The sequence below is a fragment of the Trichosurus vulpecula genome, chromosome 1 (genome assembly GCF_011100635.1).
Source record: "Trichosurus vulpecula isolate mTriVul1 chromosome 1, mTriVul1.pri, whole genome shotgun sequence".
NCBI lineage: Eukaryota > Metazoa > Chordata > Mammalia > Diprotodontia > Phalangeridae > Trichosurus > Trichosurus vulpecula.
The window spans coordinates 160,299,731-160,314,828 of record NC_050573.1 but is presented as its reverse complement, the minus strand read 5'-3'; the positions used below and the strand labels follow the sequence as shown (position 1 = coordinate 160,314,828).

Here is a 15,098-nt window from a genome sequence, read left to right as displayed (position 1 = left end):
GGAATGCCTAAACAAATTATGGTACCTAAATGTAACAGAGTAATGTTGTACTATAAGCAATCATAAATTATTATTACAAAGAATCCTTTTAAAATTTTTATTATTTATGTTTAGCATTCACCTTTTAAAAATTGTTGAGTTCTGAATTCTTTTCTTCTTCCCCCACCCATTTAGAAGTCAAGCAATATGTCAATTTTATATGTGAGATTATGCAAAACATAATATTAGCCATGTTGCCAAAAAAGCAAGTATAATAAAATGAAAAATTATATTTCAATCTTCACTCAGAGTTCATCAGTTTTCTCTCCAGAAGCCCTCCAGAACTGTCTTGGATCATTGTATTGATAAGAATAGCTAAATGTTTCACAGTTGATCATCATTACAATATTGCCATTACTATGTACAGTATCCTCCTGGTTCTGCTCACTTCATTTTGCATCAGTACATGGAGGAATTTCCAATTCTTTGACACCACACAAAGAGCTGATATAAATTTTTTTGTACATATAGATCCTTTTCCTTTTCCTTTAATTGCTTTGGGATAGAGATCTAATATTGGTATTGCTGGGTCAAAGGGTAGACAGAATTTTATAACTCTTTGGGCATAGTTCCAAATTTTTCTCCAGAATGGCTGGACCAGTTCATAACCCCACCAGCAGTGCATTAGTGTCTCAATTTTTCCACATCCCCACCAGCATTTTTCATCTTCTTTTTCAATCATGTGAACTAATTTAACACTCTTTTTCCTATATCAAACAAGGATCTTATTCCTTGTTTGGTCTTCATCTTGTCATCAGCTCATTTTGTGCTTGAGTACTCCAGAAATTATTCTTACAGGATCAAGCTACATTTTTGTACTCACTCTCACTTATTTGTCCTTGCTTCCCTTTTCTATACACTAAAAAAACATCAAACTATCTAGTCAAGGAGTTCTCATGTAATCATATTGTTCTCTTAGGAGGCTCCTCTGTTTCCTCTAAATCTGAATAATTTATATTTGGATTTTCAGAATTTCAATTTCGACAAGTTCAGATCCCTCTTGGTTAAAATTCTCTGCGTAATATGAGATTGTTGATTCCTACCTTTCTCAACTTTTTAATATGTCCTTTCCCCATGTCTAGGTTGAATGTGAGAATATGTCTTACTTTCCTTTTCCATTCTAAATAGTTTTCCTATTATTACTACTTCAGTAACCACTTGTTCCATACAGGTCAGAATTATGTCCGAAAGAATAGATCATTTTGTCTCTTCCTCTACTTTTTGATGGATTCAATCATGTTGAATTGAAACCAAGAATTTCTAATCTATTATGTTTTGGGCAGAAAAAGGCCACCAACAGATGTCCAGATAATTGAAGTTCCCCAACATTACAATATCATGCTTCTGTGCCAAGTCTGTTATTTCTTTCTCAGTCTTATAAGATTCCTCCTTCTGTCCTATTGTTCTTTAATATACTTCTATGACAATAAGGCTTTTCTTTCACCTTCTTTTGATACTTACCAAATCCTTCTGACCATAATTCCTCTCCCCTCAACCCCTACTTGGGTACTTCATGTGCACATATTTTAGCAAACATTGGTACTCTGAGTAGCTCTTTATCAGCTCTATCCCTTTGGTATAAAGTCTCTTCTTCCAGAAAGAGGTTCAAGTTACTAGTTCCTTCCACCAAGTGCATTGCATTAAGATTTGTAGTTTATCATGATGATTGCTCATTTGTTGCAAAGTTTTATATAGGCATCTGAGGTCATGGTGTTATAAATATACTCATGTTGTCTAGGAATAAACAGTACTCATTGGGAAGCCAGGAAGGTTTTAATTATATTTTACATATATTCACTCTGCATAAATGGGTACATCCCCTGAACAGAGTAGAAGGGAGTACCAGGACTCAGACTAACACCAGTCCTTTTATTGACTCCTAATTCAAATCTCCCACCTGGCCCTTTATTGGTCAGATGCAACCCCCTGACTGCCTATGTCATGCCCTCCTCAAATGGCTGGTTTAAGTATGCATACAAGCCTCCTAACCTTTTCACCCGACCAGAAGCCTGGTCTCTGCTAGATCACAGCTCCGAATAGAACTGGTTCTAATCAGTCACCTGACTTATATTCTGCTAAAGCTGGGGGGGGGGGTGGGGAGGGAGGGGAGAGATACTTTCAATTCTGTGGAAACTAAACTGTTTCCACTATTTCTCACAATGGGCTTTATGGCTAGCTCTTGCCTTTCAATTAATTATTGGTCTTCTGTTGATATTTTTCTTCGTGTATAATACATGCTAGCATCTATGCTACTTTTTGGTAGATTAACTTTGGTATATTCCTCCTTCTATCCTCCTTTTTCAGTTTGAGAGCCCCCACACAATATTTATAAAATATACTTTTTTATCAGCCATTATTTAGGACAGTTAATTTCTGGCCAGAAGTCCATCATTTCTGCATTTTAAGTCAGGTCCATAAATCCACATTCCATTCTCATATATATTCTGTTTACTTCCCAAATGTTTTCTCTTCTGAAGCTTCTACCTTCAACAATCATCAGTGGTCACAGAAAACACCACCTAAGTCCCTAAATTCTTCAAGGTGGTTTTGTTTGTTTGTTTGTTTCCAGGTACTCCCTAATCTTTTAAGGCTTTTTAAAAAATTTCCTTCCTGTGTATCACTGCAGTTGGGTAGTCATTACACACACACACACACACACACACACACACACACACACACATCCTAGGAAAACAGTAGAACTCTCGATCATTTGTCATTTTGACAAATAGACACTTTTTTTCGCCTTTGGCCAAGGTTCACTCACACTATTCATATCTTCTTCCTCTGACCATTACTAAGTGACCTCTCCCTTAATAGCAGTTCTGGATCCATATCATCCTTCTTTGGAGCACAAGAAACTATTTCTAATTTTAAAACTGTTACTACCCCCATGCCTATGCCTTATCTCCATACATTTAGTCTTTCATCTCTTTCTCTATGTCATTCTTCCATCCTCCAACCTTTACAATCACAGTAGGATTCTTCTCTACCACCCAGTTACCTTTCTTCTTAAACTGTTTTGGGTTTGTTTTTTGTATCCCCAGTGTATAACATAAAGTAGACCCTTAATTATTATATGCTTGTAGAGCAATTGTTTCCTCTCTTGAGTTTCCCTTCTATTATTTCAAGCAAACTTTATTTTCTAAAGTATGGAGAACAGCCAACCAAGAAATGAGAACTATCTCAGAAAAGAGAATAATGGAATAAAGGTCCCATTTGTTCAATTTATTATTTAGCATCTACTACAATATATGTGCTAAGCACTCAACTACCACCTGGGAATAGAGCCTCTACCCTCAAACACCTTGCATTCTACTGAAGTGCAACAACTTATATACAGATAAGTGAATACACAATTTATACAATGAAAAAATAAAATTACTCACTGTAATCAACTTTTATATATTAAGGCTAGAAAAAGATTTAAAGTCTGCTCTGTTGAGAGTCCTTAAATTCTTTTCCATGAGCAAGATTAATTATTTCACTTGTGTTGCTTTTTGAGGCAGAAGAAGGTTGAATTGCTTTATTTTGGCCTCTGATATAGCTCCACGTTAGCCTGGCTTTTATCAATACATCTCACACCACATCTAAATGCATCTAAAAATTCACCACCTGTAAGAATCTTTCCATAATTTTCCCTAACCTCATCCTCTACATACCAGTACACAGGGATCTTCAGGAATTCAATGTCTTAATTTTGTCCTACTTTAATTGTCACATGTCCTCTGTGCTAGTTATTTGTTTTATATCTAGATTAGAAAATCCTCAAGGGTAGGGAAAGAATATTCTATATATTTTAAAATTTCTTGTGGGACTTAATACAATACTCAACATATAGTCAGCTCTCAATAAAGCAGTTTTAATTATTGATCAAATTTGCAGTTTACTAATGTGACAACAGAAAACCAACATTCGTCCTGGAGTGAGCATGCATTACACTCCTTAGAGGAATTATCTGGACAGAGAATAGCTGGACCAACTACTCACTTCTTAGTTTGTTTATTTGTGTGTGTGTGTTTAATATCTGACTTTTCTATTAATTCTTCCAAGCCAAAAATTAAACGGAATTATTGAATTTAGCTTTTTGTGGATGAATAGCACTGCTTTTTAGGCACAGCAGGGAGGAAAATGTGGATTCATTTGGAGGCACATAAAAATGTAGTACTCAGGGGAACTACAGAGATATGATATCAATATATAATGTGTTACATTTATTATTTATCATATTTCAGGACTATACTTGGTATTGGAAATATCAAGACAAAAATTAAACATTTTAAAAAAGAAATTTAAATTCCACTGGATGGATACAACATATAAAGAGATAAATAAATATAATTAGTAAATCCAAAGTAATTTGGGGACTAATGATTAGAAGGATCAGGAGAGACTTTATGAGGAAGGTGGCACTTAAACTGAACCTTAACTGGAGCAAAGAATTACAAGTATAGATTAGGAGAGCATTCTAGGCTTGAGAGATGTTTCGAAAAGACATAGAAGTAGGAGAGGGAAGGTAGGGAGCAGCAAGTTGGCCAGAGCTGAAAAGGGGAGTGATTTGGTGTTTGAAGGGAGGAAGCGGGTAATATAAAATTAGTCTAAAAATCATCTGGATCCCAAAATAATAGAGGTATAGCTGGAAGAAAACTTAAATATTGTCTAGTCTAATCCTTGTATGTTACAGATGAAAAATCAAAGCTCATTGAAGTTATATGAGAGATTAAGTAGCTGGACTTGTATTTGAATCAAGGAATTTTGCAAAATTCATAAGTATGGGGAGGTGGAGATGTAGACCTATTGGCATCTATGAAATTGATGAAGGTACGAACAATGAATCTTTCACTGGAATGATGAATGGCATAATAGCCCTTACTCTTAAATCCTATTTTAAACCAACAGCTTATTCTCATGCATGTTTTCTGTTCCATAATTTGTTTGTATAATACATGGTATCTACAGCTATGTCTTTATCTGCTTATTGTTAGGTCATTTCAATCCTGTCTGACTCTTTGTGACCCCATTTTTGGATTTTCTTGGCAAAGATACTAGAGTGGTTTCCCATTTTCTTCTCCAGCTCATTTTTACAGATACAGAACTGAGGCAAACAGGCTTAGGTAACTTGTTTGGGGTCACACAACTAATGAGTGTCTGAAGCCCTATTTGAACTCATGAAGATGCTTTCTTGATTCCAAGTTTAGTGCTCTATCTATTGTGAAACCTATCTGCCCCATCTTTATAGCTAAGGTTCTTATACACAGTTAGGCATCTGATATATAGCTAGCTTTTATATTACATGGTGATTTTATAGGTACATATCACATTATTCTGTACAAGCTAGTGACAAATATAGACTTCCCAAAACAGTGGCTAGAGTCCTTTGATCTATTGATAGAGAGGTTTTGAAAGCAAGAATAATGATTGAATGTGGAATTATGGCAAAGGCATATCACTCAGAACTAGGACACCCTTTAGATTTTCATTAATCACAGCCACAATTATTGATAATAGCCTCATAAGCACCTATTCCCTTTTCAGAAAGATAAGAATGATGTATTGGCAATCAAAATGGGCTCTTAGCACTCAATTCAACCAATTGCCCTTGAAGAGTTTGGTCTTTATTTCCTTGATTAAATTAGGAGTCCCTGACGACCTCCTTGCCTCAAGGGAAAGCCTAGCTTACATGGGTTTGAGTGCCATGTTTGTGACATCAGAGGCTTTTAGACCATGTGGGTTTAAGTCATATATTTTGTGACGATTTTAGGTCACATGGATGAGTTGCATGTGTGACTCACCCTTGACCCTGAAAAAGATATAAAACCAGGGGTTGGTTTTCCTTTTCTGGAGCTCTGACCCACAGCAGTGGTGGTGCTCATGACTCTGGGCCAGCCGTTGTAATGAGCTCCCCAGCTGAACTCGAATGTTCGTAACTATGAATTGTATTAGGTCTGTCTGTTGATGTTTGTAATTTGTTTAGATTTGCTCTGAAGTTCAGGGTGCTGGCTTTTTCCCCTGAACTATGTGAATGGTATTTGTATGCTGGATTAAAGTAAGATTGTTAACACCTTAATGTTGCTTTCCTTGGTAAAGCAAATCAAAAGAACTTGGGCTTGCAGTGTTGCGTGAGCTGGTTGTTGTTGGTTTTACACCCCCACAGCACCTGCTAGCCAGATTGTTGCAACAAATGGACAGATGATGGTTAGCTCAAAAAGATGTAGTATTTTCATGTTGATTATTGAGGAGACTCTACTTACCTTAGAATCAAGAATCATAGGATCTAGATGAGAGATAAAAGATAAAGTGGGACTACCTATGTAGACTTTTGCTTCTATCTTATTAAATTTCATCCCTACCTAAAAGTCCCATAGTCCTCTTTCCACTGGCCCTCTCAGCTCAGAATTCTGCTTTGTAATTCACTGAAAATAAAAGGGGGAGAGGCCATTCATTGAATTTCACCTCCACTTCAACTCACAATTTCCAGATGCCTTCTGCTCCTGTCTCTACCATCAACCCTTTCTCACATAATAAGGTGGTTCTTTTCCTTGCTAAGACAAACCCTTCTATATGCACAAGTGATCCCTACCCATGTCATCTTCTTTAGCAGATTTTCCCCTTTATCTTCCCTATTTTGTTACTTATCTTCAATCTCTTCCTATCTACTAGCTGCTTCCCTACTGCCTACACAAAAAGCCATGTCTCCACTATCCTCGCAAAAATACTAACTTGATCTATCCATCCTGGATATTGCCCCATATTTCTTCCCTTGTTTTGTGGTTAAACTTCTTGAGGAGATCTACAATAGGTGCCTCCATTCCCTTTCCTTTTAATTTCTTTTTAGCACTCGACAGTCTAGCTTCCAACTTCCTCATTCAACCAACATTGTCATCTACAAATTCACTAATGATCTATTAATTGCCAAATCTACTGGTCTTTTTTCAATCCTCATCCTTCCTTATCTCTCTGCCACCTTTGGTATTGCTTATCACTTTCTTCTTCTTGATATTCTCTTCTCTTTAGGTATTCATGGTACTACTCTCTCCTCATTCTCTTCCTACCTATCTGACCATTCCTTCTCAATCACCTTTTCTGGATGTTCACCTGGGGCATATCCTCTAGCTATGAGTGTCCCGTAGGGCTCTGTTCTAGTCCCTCTTCTTTTTCTCTTCTTATATAATTTCACTTACTGATCTCATTAGCTCATATGGTTTCAATTATCATCTCTCTGCTGATGATTCTCAAATTTACTTGTTCATCCCCACGAAAATACTCTGTAATCCATTGACATTGTCTTGTTGCTGTTCTTTTACTAGACACTATGTCTCCTGAGTCAATTCATTTTAATTGTCTGTTCTCAATGTCTAGAATGTGCTCCCTCCTCATCTCCAGCTATTGTCTTCCCTGGCTTCCTTAAAGTCCTAACTAAAGTCTCATCTTCTAGAAAAAAAAGCCTTTTCCTAATATCCCTTATTTCTTATACCTTCTCTCTGTTAATTATCCCCAACATTTCCTGTATTTATGTTGTTTGTACATATTTGTTTGCATGTTGTCTCACCCATTAGACTGAGCTGTTGGAAAGCAGGGACTGACTGCCTTTTGCCTTTCTTTGTCCTCAGCACTTAATACAATGACTAAAAAATTAATACATTGACTAATACAATGACATTACATAGGAGATACTTTATTAATGTTTATTGTCTGATTAAATAATTCAACTCTGTTGGCAAATCTTCCAAATATTTCCTTTCCCCTAACTCTGATATACTTTCAACTCATAGAGTGATATACTAAGAATATGAAGAGACATGGAAGAAGAAACCTTTCAAGTTAGCTAGAGCCCTTGTGAAGGATATATAGTAGACATGAAGAGGAATTTCATAAGTAAAAATAAAAAGAATGGATGAATTGTGATCTATACAGCTAAATTCTTGTAATCACTTAAAGATGATAGTAACAATTTTAATCACATATTTAGGGTTACTGACAATTCTTTATCCACACACAAGGTACAGGACAAACTAATGCATAAGAACTCAGATTTATAACTTTCTGAATAATCTATTCTATAAATGTTATAGTGTTACATATGGAAGACTAGAAGATCATCAACCATAATACAGATTGTTATATTCAATCTTTCCCCCTAACGACAGTTCCTTTGTGGCAAGGACTGTCTTTGTATCCCCATGAACTAGTACTCAGAGTCTAGACACAGTAGGTGCATAATAAATGCTTATTAATTACATGATTAAAAGTGTCTAAGCTAGGTGTTTCCAATAGATCTCTTTAAATTCACTATTGCTGCCTTATTCTTCCTTACTCTTTTCCAGTGACTCATATGGATTTCTAGTGGGAAGGGAATCCAGGACAGCAACTCCTCCCATCCCACTGAACATTTCAACTTTGCTAGCTGATTCCCAGTTTGTAGTGACCATTAATCCCCACAACAGCTTCCTTGACAAATGCTTACCTAATATCTCTTTTTGAAGTTGGAAATGGCCAATTTTCTTTTGAAAAGCTGCACTTGTTACAAAAGTCTTTCTCATGAGGAAAAGACAACTACTTCCTGGTAACTCCTACCTAATGGTTCTAATATAACCTTCTGATAGCTAAGAATATGTCAAATTCTTCTTTCAAATGGCAATCCTTGATATAACCTTCGCTCTTCCCAATCTCACATATCAACTTTGTTGTTGAGTCATTTCAGTTGTGTCTGACTCTCCATGAACCCATTTGGAGTTTTCTTGGCAAAGATACTGGAGTGGTTTGTCATTTCCCTCTCACGCTAATTTTACAGATGAGAAACAGAGGCAAACCGGGTTAAATGACTTGTCCAAGGTCACATAGATAGTAGGTGTCTGAGGCTGGATTTGAACTCAGGTCCTCCTGAATCCAGTGCCAATGCTCCATCCACTGTGCCACCTAGCTGTCACAAATTTCAACTAGCTCAATTCTAATCCAGAATGTCTTATGTTCTTTGTTCTTGTTTGTCACTATTCACAACTTACCAAATGCCAGCTTTCTTATCTCATACTCACATCCTGAATGGAACAAAAGGCGTTCACACAACTGTGTTAGATCCATTACAAATTTGTATTTTCTGATTTTACCTGGGTCTCACCTTAGCAAGGATTTTTTTCCACTAATAAATTCTTTTTGCACTTCTTAGATTGACTTTTCCAAACTTTTTCTATTCAATCCTCTCATAGTGCCTCCCTTGAACCCTTTCATTTGAAGACTTGCCTCATACTGACAAGATTGAATTGATCCTGTATTATTTTCTTATTTATTCTATTTCCAATTAATTGTTTTTGTCCTGTAACTGCTTAAGTCATGGTTCTTTATCTCTAAATTTAGGTCAGGATTCAGCTGTTCTGTAATGGGTTAAGTTTAAAAATTTAGTTCTCCTGCTAATCATTGATCTATTCTTGCCTCAAAGAATTTAACTGACCTTGAGTGATGTGTGTAAACACAAGGAAGTTAGGTCTAATATCTTTACACACCAAGCTGGTTTGTGATCTTGTGCCTGGACTTTCAGGAAGGAAGCAGAGGGCTGTTGCTAGCCCCCACTAGCAAACTTCTAACCAATCACATTGCTCCCTGTGTCTCAGCTCTGTAACCAATCATATTGCCCTCAATCCTATGATTTTATCTACCCTGTTCTGTTCTTTGTCCTGTACTCTCCAAAATCTATATAAAGGGGATCATGCTTTTGCTCAGCACCTTTGGCATGAAAGGAGGCAAGAAATTGACCCATTTATTGACAGGCAGCATGCCCCTGCTAATAAATTTTATCTCATTCAGAGAATTGCCTCAATTTATCCTTTTGTTAATTTTACCCATTACAATAAATTACTGAGAAAATCAAGGCCATTTGCCATGGTCTCTGTCTTTTCTCTGTCTCTTCATCCCAATACTACATGACACCTTCCACAAATGTTGCTTGCTGTATTCTAGTTTCTGAAGAAGAGATGATCCTTCCCTTCACCAATGTCAAACCCTCCCTATTCTTGATTCTCTACTATTATTCCCCCTGTATACTTTTATCTCTTCTTCTCTGACGCCTGCAAAACAAGTGCACAGAGTTCTTCTTCCATCCTGCAAAAATCCTCACTAAACCCAAGCATTCACTCAAGCAATCACCCTATTTATCATTTCCCTTTCTTATCCAGATTCCTTTAAAAATATGTCTACATTTGTTGTATCAACTTTGCCTCCTCTCACTCTCTTCTAACCCTCTGTACTTTGGCTCCTGATCTCATCACTCAACTAAAATTTCTCTCTCAAAAGTTACCAATGATTTCTAAAATGATGAATCTAAGTACCTAATATCACTCACATCCTATTTAATATTTCTGTAACATCTGATATTGTTGATCACTCTTTCCTGGACTTTCTTACCTCTCTGTTTTTTCCTGACAGTGATCTCTCTTGTTTCTCCTGCATATCTGACTATCCCATCTCCATCTCCTTTACTGGATTATCAACAATTTCAAGCTGCCAAAATGTGTATTTACCCCAAGGCTCTTTCCTGGGCTTCTCTTTTATCCCTATACTTTTTTTGACTTAGTGAATTTTTCATCTCCCACGGGTTTAATTATCATCTTTTTAAAGAACAAAAATCATTCTTTTTTATTTTTTTAACATTCATTTTTTATTTTCAGTTTCAAATTTATTCCATCCCTTCAGTCCCTTTCCCACCTAGTGAGAAGGCAATCAATATTATACCCATAATACATGCGAAGTCATGCAAAATATCTTTCCATGTTAGCCAGCTTCCCAAGAAAAGCAAGAAAAATACAGTTAAAAATATGATTCAGTCTGCACTCAGAGAATGGCAGTTCTATCTTTGGAGTTGGATAGAATTTTTCATCATGAGTCCTTTGAAATTGTTGTGGATCATTGTATTGATCAGAATATCTAAGTCTCCCCCCTCTTACCATCTCTAACTACCACCCTAGTTGAGGTCTTCATTACCTCTTTCCTGGACCAGTAGATAACCTCCAAATTGGTCTCTCTGTTTCAAGTTTCTTCCCATACCAAACTATCCTCCAAGCTGTCACCAAAGTGATTTTACAGTTCGGTCACATCATCTCTCAAAAAAAAAAAATTCCAATGGCTCCTTATTATTTCTATAATCAAGTATATCCCAGAAAAGAAAGTTCTTGCCACCAAATTCCTTGGCACTATCAAATGATTCAACATTAGTGTAAATGACATTAAAGAAGGTACAATATCATCTGCTTTGCTGATGCATCCTAAGAGCCATGGAGCTTTTCAATTTGACTTGCAGATGAAACCTTTCATTCATCTGGCCTTCACTTGTAGAATATAAGGAAATGCCTTGCTTTTCTATGTGTATGTCTAGTACTTACTACAGTACTTTTATATAGTAAGTTAAATACATTTTTTGTTCACTCATTTATTCATTCATGTGCACGCACACTCTCACACACACACACACACACACACACACACACACACACACACCCCTCTGATATTCGAAGTTCTTCACAACATGGCCTACTAATACATTTCCAATTTTAGTAACCTTACTTCATATTCTTATATATAATAACCTTACTTAATAACCTCACCTCACATTCTAGAAAAATTCTCCTTCCAACATAATATTCTGTCTCCTATTTCTGTACCATTAAACTGGCTGGCCCCCATGCCTACAATGCCCCTCATTCTCATGTCTCCTTTGAGTACCTAGTTTCCTTCAAGACCTGTCTCACAGATTGCCTTCTTCAGCAGATCTTTCCTATTTTTCACAGCTCCTAGTACTCACCCTTGTCAAGGTTATATTTGACTTTTACTTAATGTTGATTTGGTGCATGGTAGGAGCAGACTTTAATTTGGGCTACTGAAAGAACAGAATTTTGCTAAGTTCATGTGATAGCAAAGTCAAGAGCCAAAAATTCATCACTGAGGATCTGAACATAGGTAAAAATATTGAGCTTACTACAGCATATTAAGTCTTAGAAGCTAGAAATTGCACTGCAGACAAGATAAGCAATCACCCAAAAATAATTTTAGTGACTACTGCATCTAGTCCCTGATTAAGGCAAATAAGGAATCCTATGAAGTGCTGCATGCATTCAAATTTGTAGTATTTAAAGTTATAATTATGTGAAATACGGTAACTGGTTTCAGCCAACGTAAATACGCAGTATCACTTCCAAAAAGTCAACATCTTTGTGAAATTCTTTACGGTCATTAACTACCTAGCTACATGTGTAAGCAGGGATAGAAATACAGAAATGACATAGCTACTGTGGAATATTACTGTGCTATAAGAAGCAACATGTTCAATGATTTTAGAAAAACATAGAAAGACTTGCATGAAATAATGAAGAGCAAAATGAACAAAACTAGGAGAACATTGTATACAACAACACCAATATTGTTTTAACAACTACTTTGAATGAAAAAATTATTATGACTATTATGAATACTCAAATTAACTATAAGGACATATGAATACACAATCTACATCCAGAGAAAGAACTGACAAATAGAAGTATATATAGAATAATTTTACAAATATATGTATGTGTGTACACACACACACACACACACACACACACACATATATAATATGCCTATTTGTATCTAATGGTAGTCATCTCTTTGGGTGAAGGGAAGAAAAAAAAGAAATTTATGTGACAAATTTTATTGTATATTTGAAAGGAATAACATGTGCATAGTAGATTTGAAGTTTCATGTGCAATCATCTTTTTATTGTGCTAGATTAGGGCTGTCCAACTTTAGGTTTTTATTGAAATAATAGACAATATATTTTGATTTGCCATTTTAATGAGAGCTCTGCGACAGCTTGGTTTCATTTACTAAACCATTTATGTAAATTTCTATGCTTGTTGGCAGGCTGCATAAATCGCACTGCGGGCTGCATTTTGAGCAGCCACATACTAGATGATGGAAATATTTGTTTTATTCCATAAATTAAAATAAAAGAATTTTTTTTAAATGACAGCACCTGCCCTCAAGGAACTTACATTTAGGAGAGGGAAAGCAACATGTTTTTAAGTACGTAAATCTAGGATATACATAAAATAAAGAAAAAATTATTGGGTAGTAGAGAGGTCACTAGCAACCAGAGGAGTCAGAAGAGATGTCTTAAAGGAAGTAATAGTTGAACTAAGGCTTGAATGTTGCTAGGCATTTCAAATGGCAGAGATAAAGAGGAAGAAAATTCCAGGCATGCATATCAGCTTGTGCAAAATCAAAGAAACAGGCAAAAAAATTGTGTATAGGAAACTGGAAGGAGGTAGTTGTCATCCAAGTTTAAAAGTAGTATGCAATTAGGCTGAGAAAATAGGTTAGGGCCAGATTGTAAAGGCTTTAATAAAAGAGGAACCTTACATTTTATCTAAAAAAGCTATGGAGAAGGGGGGAAAAAAACTAATCTGACTGGAATTGACAACAAAATTTAGCACATTTTTTCTAATTTGGTGGTTGTTGTTGTTGTCTTTGTCTTCACTATTTTTCCATTAAATTCCTTTGCAAATCCAACTGGGTTTGGGGTGGGTGGGTGCTTGATTCCAAATGCCCTAAGGCTATACTATGGAATACAAGCTTGTGGTCTAGTGGAAAAAGAGCAGGATACAGTGGTTCCAGTGCGGGGGAGAGGGTCAAATTCCTGGCCCTGGAGAAAGGTTATTGGCCTTGGTGAAATATCACCCCTCCTACTTGTTATCCCTGTATCCTGTAACATTCTTGGGCCTCAGTTTCCTCAACTGTAAAAGGAAGAGGTAGAAGTAAATATCCTCTGATGTCATTGCTAGCTCTAAATCTATGATTTTTTAAAAAATAGGACCAACAAAGTTAGAAACACCTCAAATCCCATCTGTCACTTTAGGATCATTCTTTCTGTTTTCAGAGAGGACAAACTTTAGGACATAAAACAGCACATGATGAAGTTGACACTCAGAGTAACTTGTGAAACTAAGAATTAAATTTTGGAAAAGCCTCAATCAGCATCAATGAATAACTAAGAGTGAAATTATAAATCTTTTGAAGTATCAAGTGATATTATTATTGTCATCAGTTTCTATAGACAGGTGTTTTAACAATCGGCTAGCAGCTCCTGCTGGAGGTGCAAGATTCCCCCACAGTCAGCACCCAAGAGGCTGCTGGCATGCCGGGAAGCTGCCGGGTTGCCAGGAGGCTGCCAGCACCCAAGAGGCTGCCAGGAAAGCACAGGTTCTTTATATCTGCTTAAACAAGGAAAGCACGGTGAAGGGGTTGACCAGCTTACTTTAATCCAGCATTCAGTTCGCATACAGACAATATTCATTTAGTTCAGGGGAAAACGCCAGCATTCAGTTAGCATTCAGTTAGTTCAGGGGAGCAAAGAGACAAGCATCAACAGACAGGCCAAATACAGATCACACTCAGCTAGTTCAGGGGAACAAACAGCCAGCATCCTGAAGTTCAGAACACCCATTTAGTTTGGGGGAAAACAAAACCATCCCGAACTTCAGAACTAAATACAAACAAATTACAAATATCAACAGACAGATCCAATACAATTCATAGTTACCAACATCTGGGCTCAGCCCGAGAGCAAGGGCTGGCCCAGAGTCACACTCCCCACTGCTCCCACGCCAACCGGAAAAGGAAAGAGAGCTCTTCAAGCTGTCCTCTCCCCTCTTATAGAGTTTTTGACATCATCAAGCACCGCCTGAATGACCAAGGCTGATTGGTTCTTGAGTTGGCCCCTCCCCCTAGCGTAGACTAGATTAACACCCAACAGGGCATGGCTCTGGAGTTAGCACCTTCCCTCAGCCAGCCCCATGACTCATCACACAGGAAGTTCTCTGCTTCCTGGCATGGTGTCTGGGCTTCCTGTCCCAGAAGAGGAGCAGCAGACCCAGCAAGACCCAGTGAGGTAAACTGATCCACCCAAAGAAAACAAAGGCCATTCTGGTTATAACAGGCCATCATGGAAACTTTTAAAGAGTCTCTGCTCCAAAGAGAGGTGGCAATCTTGAATAAGCTTCTAGGAGCGATAGGATAAAGGTCAAAAAAGAAGCCAGGCT

The 15,098-nt window shown here is 37.0% G+C and overlaps 1 pseudogene; it reads left to right on the top strand.

Moving 5' to 3' along the window:
* Positions 1 to 13,999, top strand: part of LOC118835054 — a 30,876-nt pseudogene extending 16,877 nt beyond the window's left edge.
* The last annotated feature ends 1,099 nt before the right edge of the window (positions 14,000 to 15,098 follow it).